Source organism: Kogia breviceps, chromosome 2, assembly GCF_026419965.1.
Source record: "Kogia breviceps isolate mKogBre1 chromosome 2, mKogBre1 haplotype 1, whole genome shotgun sequence".
NCBI lineage: Eukaryota > Metazoa > Chordata > Mammalia > Artiodactyla > Physeteridae > Kogia > Kogia breviceps.
The window spans coordinates 190,180,721-190,193,385 of record NC_081311.1 but is presented as its reverse complement, the minus strand read 5'-3'; the positions used below and the strand labels follow the sequence as shown (position 1 = coordinate 190,193,385).

Below are 12,665 nucleotides of genomic sequence, written 5' to 3'. Positions count from 1 at the left end.
GGACTAATAGTGACAAGTAACATAAGGAAGCTGTCTTCTGGTTCATAGTGTCCTTCTCTTGTTATCGCATTGAGTTTTGCAAATGATCGTGAGGACAAGGTATTTTCTTCACTTTATTACATTGTGGAGGCAAAATGAGGTCCAATGCCTGGTCCAAGACCATACAGAAGGTCCTGGCTAAGCTGGTCAGAGATACAGAGCTGGGGGTGATCAGATGTATTCGCTTGTGGGGTTGATCTCTTTTCCGTGGTCAGAATAGGGGGAGCAGCATCACACCCTCCTAGTCTTCCCCGAATTCTGGTGCTTTGGCCTCAGTAATCCTGATATTCGCCCCGCTTCAGTCAGTGTTTTGCATTGCATCCAGAAGGTTCCTGTTTTCTTTTGGAGCAGGGACATATGAAGACATGGGGCAGGACTGGTTAATCAGATTAACCAGCTATCTTCTAGTAAACAGGTCACAAGGGTGGGGGATGCAGTAGAGGTAACTTTCCATCAGTGGTAAATTGGGAGGCACCCACTGGGACTCTGAGGTCATGGTGTGGCAGTCAGCAATAAAGCAAGCCTCGGAACAGGAACACTTCTTCCTCCTCCTCTTCCCTAGAACTGACGTGAACTCCGGAAACAGCGGACGAGCGTGTGCATGGCTTCCTCCATTTTCTCAGCTACAGGCAATAGTTCTGGAACATGGTCTCTCAGCCTCCGCACCACTGACATTTTGGGCCCGGTAATTCTTTGTTGTAGGCGGCCACCCTGCGCACTGCAGGATATTTGGCAGTATTCCTAGCCTCTACCTACTGAATGCCAATAGCATCTCTCTCACCTTACCCCAACCCCAGATGTGACAACCAAAAGTGTTTCCAGGCGCTGCCAAGTGCCCATCGAAAGGAGAAATTATTCCCACCCCCTCCAGTTGAGAACTATCGCTCGAGACTTTGTGGGATGCTTGGAGGCCAGAGGGTCTCTCTTATGAGAAGTGGGTCTAGCCCCACGAGCACACTTTGGCTGAAGTCCCGATGACTCCGGCCTGGCACTCCAGCGGGCCTGGGGGTCTCCTTCACAGACCCCATTCACCTTGCTTAGGACTGTGACCCCTTCACAGTCACTGATCAGGATTCTTCATAAGGGTTCCTTCATTAAGAGTTGTCACCACCTCTTCATTAGGATTTTGGCCCAGCTGTCCTCCGACTGCTTCTGGTTTATCCAGGCAGCTAGCTCAGTACTGCACTAACACGATGCGCTTAATTCAGCATGCAGGTAGGGAACTTTTTAGCAAATGCCATTTTCCAAGTCAAAGAGGACAAGGTTGAGATGTCAGATAATGGAGAAAAGAGGGAGGAACCAGGGCACAGTGGAAGTGAGACTTGAAAGGTGAAAGCAAAGGACCAGGAGCTCGGGGTCGGTGGGTGAAACGTCGGCCCCTGTTCATCAACTGGAAGAATTTGCCTCCTTATCTGAGAGAAAGAAGAAGTGTTTGCAGTTAGTTAGAAATCTGCACCATTGTCTGCTTCAAAGACGTTAGAGATGCGAGAGATGTATACATTATCAATTATTTCAGATTATCTTTCCGATTTCTTCCCCTCCTTTTCCAGCTGCCAACGATTAGACGTGTGCATCTGGCAGCAATTTCAGTTTTTCGTCAAGTTACTCAGGCAGCATTGGCTGGCTGTGCCACTCTCCTGTTCGGTTCCTTCAGATGAGAGACTGGGGAAAAGAATGTGGAAACAAAAGCCGCCCAGTTCCTTCCCCGACAATTAGAAACATGCTTTGGCACCTGGAAATCGTGCATAAGAACCTCATTGCACATCCATTTAAGCCTATTCATGAGAATTCTTTGTAAATTCTTTCCTGTAGCATTCTAAGTCTTTCATTAGCCGACTTAGAAAGGGTGGGGGGACTTCAAGCTTCTAATTTCTTCCGGGAAGGCAACAGAAGAAGTGGCCTTTCCATGACATTTCTGTGGATGGCATTCACCAAGGAACTGCTCAAAGATCTGCTGACGCTCTCCGTCCCGATATTTAACTGGAGCTGTGCCCTTTGCAGGTAAGCAGGTCTTTGTCTAAAATCGTGTCACAGGGTCATATTTTTAGCTTTACTACTACTACTTTTTCGTTTTGTTCTGGCCTTGTCCCTGTACCCACCTCCTTTCTGAAATAACTTTGTCTCTCTTCCCAAGATACATCCTAACCTTGGCTCTACCTTTGGTCCTTGGCTGCCATCTGGTCTGTGGATTCATTGTTGCTTGCTCTTCCCTGACCAGGGCATTTTTGGCTGGTGTGTATTCAGGTACCCGCAGAGGATAGGAGATCCAAGGATTTCTAGTTCTTCATGACAGTGGTTCCAGTAAGATTTAATGATTGAGGGCTTATTATTTGTGAAACACAGTGATGAGACCTTTTTTTTTTTTTTTTTTTTTTTTTTTTTTTTTTTGCGGTACGCGGGCCTCTCACTGTTGTGGCCTCTCCCGTTGCGGAGCACAGGCTCCAGACGCGCAGGCTCAGCGGCCATGGCTCACGGGCTTAGTTGCTCCGCGGCATGTGGGATCTTCCCGGACCGGGGCACGAACCCGTGTCTCCTGCATCGGCAGGCGGATTCTCAACCACTGAGTCACCAGGGAAGCCCGATGAGACCTTTTCATGTATTATCTCATTGAACCTCAGTGAATAACCGTATGGAATGGGCACCGTTAGCCCCATGTTACAGGTGAAAATATTGCGATTTAGGAGGATTGGTAACTTTCCCAAAATTACAGCGAGAAGGGTAATGAGAGTAGAGATAATGTACATTGTCAGTCTTTTTTAAAATTTTAACTTGGAAATAAGTCCTGAGTTAAAATTGATCAGTCTTTAAAAAGCATTAACAGCCATGTAATGGCTCTGTCTTCATTCTCAAAATAACCTGCCCGGAAGGGGTTTCCTAAATTACATTTTAGAATTCAGAATTGCTTACAGCTTACTCTCGTTGTCACTCAGGTAGTGGCAACCCAAGGGAAACACATTTATTCTGTTACTTTATTGTAAGCAACATGATGCTCATTTTTAAAGTAACCCAATTATTTTAGAACCTCTGGCCTTCTGTAGTCTAAGGTGGATGGTACAGTTTTCCATCCTCCCTCACATTGACTTTTGTTTAATTATTGCTCTCATAGCCCAGAGATCTTTATGCCTTGCATGTCTTTAACAAGAATTCTTGAGGTAAAATGAATGAGAATTGTGGGTTGAAGACATTTGAAATACGCTGCCATATACTTGTATATTTATGATCTGTTTCAATTGGTTTCAGAGAGCGTTTTTCATTATTTAGACTGCTTAAGAAAAAAAGGGGAAAAAGGGGGCGGGGACAGCTCACTTAACTTCAAAGAATCCCAGATGAAATTCTTCCCAACATTCCCCTTGGTATACTCAAAGCAAGAAGGAAGACAAAGGCTAAAACTTTTTTGTTTGTGATTTATGCTGATGCGTTTAAGGAGATGTTAATTAGTGGCGTGTAGTAGGGAAAGTTTTCTTCTGAGCTTGACCTTCTTACGAACAGCCGGGAAGGGCCCTGTCCTGTGATAGGCCAGTTTAATGACCACAACACCTACCGGAAGGAGATCAGGGCCACATGGCTGAGGTACCTCGTGGTTCCTTTGAAAGATGCTTGTTCAGTTCAGTACATTTTTCTTGCACTACCAAGGTCTTCCATAAAGTCAACCACAACCTGTATTATTAGGGACTCCGACTAAAACTTGCAGTAAAGTAGGAAATAGATCAAACACGAGTTTTCCCTTTTCTCTGGCTGCTGAAAGTGATGCCAGTGGCGTTAATGATCCTTGCCTCTGCCCTCTGCAGACGTAGGGCTGTCTGTGAGAACACTTATTCTGTCCTCTGGTTCCTGGGCTCTTACACAAAAGCTGATGATGGTAGATGAGAAACAATTGAACAGCCGGACAACTCCTCGAAGGTAAAGTCAGGCACTCGCTTCCTTCAATTGATGAGATGACTCCGGGGAGTGGGCAAAGAATGCAACCTCTATGAAGTATTTGATAGAAAAAGTAAAGGCAAGGGAACTAGGTCTGCTTGCTTTTCCTTTTGCCTAGTTACGGAAACGGTATTGCAAATACCGTGTTGTAAACGAAGCTGTGATTTTCATTTAAGTCTACTAGTTTGCTTTCAGAGCCAGACAAACAAAACCTATGTCCTGTATTTCTGATCATCATCCAAAAAAAACCAAACAAAAACAAACCAGTGTGAAATTACAATATAAACCACAGAGCCGGGATGATACTTCCTGGGAGGCATGAATAAACTGCAGAATTAGCTCCCACGAAGGCAGGAGAAAGAGCGACTTTTATGACTTGTCTCCTCAGCTAGGGAAGATGATGTCCTGTTATTTTCATGTCTTCAAGCAACAGGTTTATTTTGGTTGAGCTCTGTTAAAATGAAAGCTTCCTGTCTCCCAGCACATGTGGTCTGACATGAAATGTTAGAGGGATTGTTTTTCTGAGTTCCTCTACCTTGACGATCATGTATGTGGGGACTTGCTAGAATGTTGGCAGAAGAGAGATCTGAGACATTTCGATTTACATGTTGGCGGGAGACCGTTATGGTATTGACCCCCACTTGCTTTATCTTTTCATTACCTTTTGCTTTATCAGCGTGCTCTGTCTTTACTATAAAGAATGGGCACTAACTGAAGTGTATATTCTTTGGCTTAAAAGATTTCTGAATGTTTATTCAGATTTCCTTACTCGATCGTTGACGGAATACTTTGCATTGTTGAGAACCATATGATGTTGTTGTTGTTTAAATCTACGTTCTCCGTAAATCCCTAACTCTCTGCAAGAGTTTCCAGACCCTCCCCCGCCTGCCCTGTGTTGTTGGGGAAGGAGAAATCCACGGCGCTGACAGCCTTCCCCACGCTGGACCACATCGGGAGCCCACAGGCGTGACGGTGGGCTCCTCGGGCCCTCCCTCTCTTCTTTCCTTTGCGTAACATGTGTGCCTGTCTTCGTTGGTGGTCTCCTGAAGTCACCAGCCCTGCCAGAAGGTCTTTCCCCGGGACAAAAGGGGAACTGGAGCGAGATGGCCTCTCACATGTTGGCACCTCTCCCCGAATATCCTTCCTTGGCAGCTCTGTGCTCTGGAAGGGCTGGCCAGCAACCTTGTCATTTTCACCAGCCCTCCCCCATGTGACTCGCACCAGGCAAAACTGCTATTTAAGCAGCTCCATTAAAAAGCCCTGGCTTGGCCGGTCGGTTACCCTTTGCCATTTAAGACCATGAAACCAAGTCTTTTCCAGCTCAATTCTGGCCTAAGATGTTGGTTTCCTTCCTTTAGCGAAAACGGCTTTCTCCTTTCAACATAAAGTAGCAAACATCTTGGGTCTTACCTCTAACTTGACTTCTGAGTTCAATCCTAACTTGATTTTTTTCTTTTTTTTTTTTTTGGTGATTATGGTCTGAAGGCTTTAAAACAGAAGGCTTTTTCACTACTTAGATCTGTCCTTTCCCAGAGTCTCAGCTTGCCCCCATACCTCCCAGCTGTACCTTGTGAAGAGCAGAGAAATGTTCCCCTTGGCCCAAACTTCAAGCTCTCTGGATTTAACTTTCTTTTCTTTGGGTGATTACCGTAGCTAACAGAGCTGGGCTGGTAATGCTGCTTCCTCCCTAGATGCTACCATCAAACCCACATGGTAGAACCCAAGCTCTAAGTCAGGAAATCCCTTTCATAAGGCGTTTCACGTTTTGTCGGATGGATCCATGCTTTCGTTTATCTATCGGAGATTACATGGTGAATGGTAAAATAAGGAACACCTTCACACTACCAGGACTATAAATGTATTTGATACTGATGATTTTTTTAAAAATTACTGGGCCTGCTTTTCAGATTTCAGGTACGCTTAAAAACAGAGTACTTTTGCAGTGTGTTATAAGGTGTTATAGGTAAGCATTCTGGAAGACTTGATCAGCTCTAAATTAGAGGTACAATGAATTAACTACATTAGCATCAATGAGGTAGCTGAGGAAATGAACTGTGGTCATGGTTAGTGGTACGCAGTTGAATATAATTGTGTGAAATAAGAAATCAACAGACCTGGGAAGACAGGATATAGGAAGATGTCACAGGTGCTGTGTTCAGCATCCTGCAAGGTACAGAGCTCCCTACCGACCTCTCTGCTCTCACATCCCTTCCACCTTTTTTCTCCCTCTGATCCCAGCCAAAGGTAACCTTTTTCTCCTCTGAGAGTAGTCTCCCCCCACCCTCCTCCTGGTTCTTCGGATAACTTTGCCTGTGCCGTTCCCTTAAGGACTTAGGCTTTTGGAAACCAAACCCAGGAAGCCAGAGGGGTTTTTTCCTGCATTCAAATTGTCATACTTCTCCCCCATACACAATGAATTGGGAGGATGGGAAAGGGTAGAATACCAAGAAGGTTTAAAATGTTGGTTAACATTTTATCTTCTCATCACAGATTTTTCAGAATGGGAAGGATCTAAATGTGATTAAAACATTATTTCCTCGCTGCTTAAAATATTTTTGACATTAAATATGGAATATTAAAAGTGCAAATCCTTTAAGTAAATAATAAAATCAGAACCATAGCTGAATAGTGGTTTTCCTTGGGTGACAGGAATTATAATGTTTATAATGAATTATATGTTTATTCCCTCTTTACATTCACTGTCTCATAAATTTTCTGTATTACGCTCAAGATTTTTTTTTTTTTTTAAGTCACAGCTGTTTATGTTAAGGGAAAGAGAAATGTGCTGTTTTGACACATTTCTTCAAGTGGAGGAATTTATTTATATGAAATTTTCTAGTTTGAATCTACAGTATAAGATCTCAAACAATGATCTCCATTGAAGAGAAGTCATTACTATAGTTACTTTTTTTTTCAAGCATAGTTGGATAAGGGAGAGTTTCTCTCTGGCTACATTTTAGTACATGACAACAGCCAAGCAACTTACAATATTATACTCCCATCTCCTTAGTAAGAGCAGAAACCGCTAGTAATGTTCTAACCAGGTAGTTTAACTATGTTGTGCTTAACTCAACAAATTGACAGGAAGTTTCAAGGCATTTAAATACAAGATAAAAACTTTTAGCCGATGGGTTTGACTAGAAATGCATTGCTGAAAGGGTGTGGATCCTTCTCTTGTACTTATATCATAACCTTATGCTGTTCTCAGCTGCTTACTCAGTGGAGACTAATCAGTAGGCTGAGATAGTGTGAAAGGAAGCGGAAGCTTTATTTGTTTTTCAGCTCTTGCCGGCATAGTTTAAGTGGGTCGAATCCAGAAGATGTAAATTCCTACTGGATACAATAATGCAATAATCCATAGGTCTCAAGCAGCATTGCCCAAGTGTTGACTTATTTGATAATGCTTTAAAAATTACATTTTTCATTACTGGCAACAGGATTAGATGGGTTTTATCCTGTGAGAAGACACATGCGGACCGTAGATGCTGATGTGGTGATGAAATTTTGTCAAAATGTAATTTCCTGCTACTAAATCTTGTGACAGGTGCATCGTATTTCTGGGTTCAGAAGTTATTCCCCAGTGATGTAACTAGAGAGAATGTATAACAGGAACATCACCATTTGATATTTGCACAGCTCTTCTCCAAGGATATGTTTTGCTTTCTCCGTTTCCAGTTTATGAGAGCTACAAATGAGTTTTTGTAAAACATCGTAGCAATATTTGCCTCATATGGTTGGTTGTGAGTCGATTGGAGTTGTATATATAAAGTGCATGAAACACACATTCTCCATGTCTTCTTTTTCAGCACATGTGTTATAGCCTTTATCATTGTATTTTTTTATTTTGTCATTCAACAGATGTTTATCGCATTAAATGACTGTGGGAGGCTAGTATTGCTTTTTTTTTTTTTACATATTCCCAAGTTACAAAGATGTATGAATATAAATTATATTGCATGCAAACAAATATACACGGTTGCCCTTCTTCAAGTAAGTTGCTTTATTCAAGCGCAGCCCTTCTTGATTGCAAGTGTGTAGAGGCAGGCATATAGACAGAGGAACCGAAGTCCCATGAGGCGTCTACTAAGGTCTGTGTGTAATGTTAGGAGAGTTCCTTTCCGACAAAACTCATTACAGCGATGGTAAACAGCTATGGTTTTGGAACTTTAGTTTTTGGAGTTCTTTGGCTTTCGATAATACCTCGCTGGGAACCATTATCCAGCTTAATCAGCTCTTTTACTCACCATATTTGGCTCTCAAAGCTTTTTGGCTGTCTCCAAAGATCAAATGTGCCCCCAGACGGCCAAACTGGCTGCTATAGAGACCATTCAAAAGAATATGCCCAAGGTTGCGAAGGCAGTTGCAAGAAAGAAATGGGACTTGAAGAAGGCATTCCAAAAATGCTTCGAACGATGGCTGCATGATTGGAATAAGTATGCAGACCCCAGGGTGGCTGCAGCAAGGAAGAGTCCTCACTGAGGATGTCTGTTAAAAATCTTTGTTGTTTACTCAGTAGCTAAACTTTTATGTACAGACACACACACACACACACACACGCACACCCTTGCACAAAGATAAACAGTTGTGAACTTCAGACTCTCTCTTTAAATTTTTCCAGGCCTCTCGTCTGTTTATAGCTTCTGTTCCCATTTCCTCTATGTCAACCTTGCCTACCACTTTCCCACTTTAACTTTTGGCTAGACTCCTAAGTTGATGGTGCTGGTAGGTAGCATTAGTGGCTGAGACATATGTTTGTTGATCAGGATTTACGATAAAGGCTTTGAAAAGTAGTATGCCGAGATTTTGGAGTGGAAGGTATATGAAGGAATTGTTATATCCTTTTATTTCCTACTCTTTGCACATACTACCTGTGGGAAATTACAAGGATGGTTTCCCAGTGGCCCAAAGCAATAGATTTCAGCATCTGGCGAAGCCATATTTTTTTTTCTCTCTCCTCGAAGGGCCCCCAATTTCTGTCCTTCTGCATCCATGCAGGTTGGCACATGTGATGACACGACTGGATATAGTTTGTTCCTGTGCTAAGCTGTTCATTCAGCTGTTCTGGATGAGAGCCAGATGTAAAATGAAAAGCACATTGTGCATCCTTAACTTTTCCCCCATTTTACATAAATTGGCAATTTGTTTGTCTCAAGCCTTTGTAATAAAGTATGGCCTTCCTACTTAATTTTAGGCCCGGATGTATGAAGCTCTGTTAAGCTGTATGTAGATATCCTGGTAAGAACATTTTGGTAGATTGCAGTATGAATTCAGGAGAAACTTGAAAGTAAGTAAGATCTCTGGGGGTTTTGAAAGGCCAGGTTTTCTTTCACTTGTAGCTTTCACAGTAAATCCTGTTTCTCTGGCAATTAAAGAGATAAGCCTGGAGTGCTTTTTTGGTTTGTTTTTTTTTTTTTTTTTTTTTTTTTTTAACCTTGGTGTCTCCATGTCAAGGCTTTATTTGTAAGTAGAAAAATAGACTTTCTCTGTCATTTAGGGGCGGAGTTAAGACTGTGAAATGAACAGAAATCTCCTGGTAAAACTGAGTCCTCATCTGGTAAATTTCAACTTCCCTGAAAGCCATTCTGTACGAATGGCTGAATGCTGGCTGGTGCCAGCTCTCCTTCAAAGAGGAGAGGCAGAGAAAAGAAAAAGTTACCTTGGTCAACATTTACCTCGTGTGGATTTTCTAGTCTCCCGCTGTCCTCGTGGCTGACCTGGATCATTACTGCTTGCGTGTTGATCATATCACAAAGCATGTCCTTGTGGTCCCTTCACTTATTTAAAGACGTCTTGGCCTGTCCTGCAGGGTTCCTCACCACCCACCCCAACCTGCATTTGTAGACGTCACTCCTCCTACCCCTTTGCAGATATCTGGTGCTCCGACAAAGCCACATTCCTCACTTGGCCTGCCCAGGGCTGGGCTCTCATTGCACTGGGCCTCGTTTTGTCCTGTGCCCCCAGTGGGAAGCGTGCCTTGTCCCTTTCATTCGTTCTGTTCATATTTAGTGAGTTCCTGCTATGTACCAGCCCTTGTGCTGGGCTCTGGAGATGCAACACTGAAACACCATCCCTGTTTCCACATCCGCAGACTATCCCGTTTCTGCCAAACCAAGCCAGGTGTGTCAACGAGGTGCTTCCTTTGCTCTCCTAGCTAGAAGTGTTCTTCCCACCTCATACCTCCAGAGCTTTTTGCTTATGTGCAACTGTCATGGTATTCACCCCGTTTCTACTTTGCATTTCGTCTGTCTGTGAGTGAAGCTTACCTTCCTTGCTAGAATTTCTAGAAAGCAGAGCCTATAGCAGAATTCACCTTTGTATTCTCCATGGTACTTAATGCAACCATTTACTCATTCAACGGGTATATTGATTAGCTACTCTGTGCCATCTACCGCTCAGAACATTCTATAAATATTGATGTTTATGGATACCTTTCGGATGTACGAAAAATAGGGACCTCAGAAGGATTATCTAATGTTAAGACTTGAGAGCAAAAGAGGCTTTATGAGGTTGAAAAGGTGTCTCCTCTCTGGAGGGGAATGGGTAACACCCCTTGAGGTCTGACTTTTTAAAATGCAGAGAAGAAATGTTGTATTTCTGCCAGGATAACTTATTTCTGTTAGACCTAAATTGGAGCCCCTTTCTTTAGTTACTGATTAACTAGGTCTCTTTTGCTTGGATCTCCTTTTGCATCTAAAATTCTCCTGTCAACCAATGTCAGGTTAAAAACCGATTTCAGATTTTGTAATGTTAAGCCCTGCAACTTCAAATTCTAAAATCTGTAGTTGACTTTTAACCAAAAGAAGATGAAGCCTAGCCTGACTGTAACCTGCTTACCATATTTTGCAGCATCTTTTACACAAAAGCTGCAGTGGACATTTTTGTTTTGATCATAAGAACATCAAAGTGTTTTGTATTTTTGTATTGCTAAACATCTGAAACCTCCAGATCACATCGATTGGTTTACTGACTTAATATTGACTATTTTGAGTTTGTGATTGCTTTAGACTCTTCCCTTTTGAAAGAAAGAAGTTATGTACAGTTTGTTGATTGTACTGAAGTACTCAGTACTGCTTGTGCCTGTAGCTTCAGTGTATCTGATGCTGCCTCTTTTAAAAGAAGAACCCTAAAAAGCTATCAAACGTGCGTTTTGAGATGCCCGTGGTGACGAATTCTTTCGTTTTCCTTTTCAGAATGAAGACCTAAATGACCTCAGCAAATCCTCCTCTAACTCATGGGTACCCAGACTCTAAATATTTCATGATTCACAACCAGGACCTCACATCTTCCTCCTCAGTAGATGGTACGATGCACCCATTTCAGTTTGTTTACTTTACACAATCCTCAGGAGTTTGTTGACTGAACTGCACGTTCTATATCGTGCCAAGAAAAAAAGCACTGTGACACCAGAACAATGAGTCTGCATAAACTTCATCTTCAACCTTAAGGACTTAGCTGGCCACATGAGCTGATGTGCCCCCCACCGTGCCACAAGAGAATGGGTTTACGCTCATTGCATTTACAAGACACATTTCATCTGCTGCTGAAACCGTGTACGACAGAGCATCATTGTAAATTATTTCATACGGACCTGTTTGCTTTGGGTGGAGAGAGTATTAAATATTTAACATAGGTTTTTGATTTATAAGTGTAATTTTTTTAATTAAAATGTAACTTTTCTTACAGCACATCTCTTTTGGGGATGTGGAACTGAGGTATACAATGTTCTGTTGTAAAGAGTGGAGCAAATGCTTAAAACAAGGCTAACAAGAGTAGAATAGGGTACGATCCTTGTTTTAAGATTGTAATTCAGAAAAGTAATATAATAAGAATCATAGTACCATAGATGGTTCTCAATTGTATAGTTCTATTTGCTGATACTATCTCTTGTAATATAGCCCTGATGAGCTGAGATCCTTACAAGAATTGATCTTAATTTTGTATTTTTTTTTTTCTGTAAGGCAATAGGCCATATTAATTAAACTGAAGAAGGATATATTCTACTGGGTATTTTCAAGTGTCAGCTTAAAATTGGCAATTGAATGGAAGCAAAATTACAAGAAAAGGCAATCAGTGTCTTCCATTGTATATACTGTAAAGAGGAGGCGACATGGGTGATCCCTTCGAATCAAAAGCTCTCTTTGGAATGAACAATGTGGGTGTTTGTAAATTCTGGAAATTTCTTTCTATTCATAATAAACTAGAGACTGTTGATCTTTTCTTCTCCCCTCCCCCACTTCTGTAAGCTTCCTGTTCCATTGCCACCATTTTTTTTTTTCTGTTGCACACGTTAGGATCTTTCATTTCCTGCACTGTCTCTAGAAAGATGTAAGACAAGTGAATACTTGTCTTTCATTTCTAACCAGAAATTAAAATTCCAGAACGTGTTTTTTTTTATCATGACCAGGGCTACATGTCACTTTCCTTAAGACTCTTATCTCATGTTTTCTGAGAATGTCCAGTGTTACATTATTTAACTGAATGTAATTTGGTCCATTTGCCCTGGTGGCTACTGGCCTATGCGTGATTAGTTCATAAAACCCAGGGCACAGAGAGCACATCAAAGCATAATGACCTGCTATGGAAACATCTAGCCAGCAGTGAAAATGTTAATCCTTTTCTTGTTTGGAAAGTACACACATCCTGGAATTTTTCCTTGTGAAAAAGAAATGGCAATGGATGTACTTCAAGAAATTGCCTACAGAGTTTTG

The 12,665-nt window shown here is 42.0% G+C and overlaps 1 protein-coding gene across 3 annotated transcripts in view; it reads left to right on the top strand.

The window, feature by feature from the left end:
* The window catches only part of IRS1 (insulin receptor substrate 1), a 65,823-nt gene extending 53,649 nt beyond the window's left edge, over nt 1-12,174 (top strand). For 2 of the 3 annotated variants that reach the window (XR_010839231.1, XM_059055402.2), the window contains one exon: nt 11,148-12,174. The gene's annotated coding sequence lies outside the window, so the exon portion shown is untranslated. Of the gene's footprint in view, nt 1-1,589; nt 2,041-11,147 lie in introns of those variants that run through there. The other variant, XM_067027011.1, reaches the window with a different exon arrangement.
* Nucleotides 12,175-12,665: the final 491 nt, after the last annotated feature.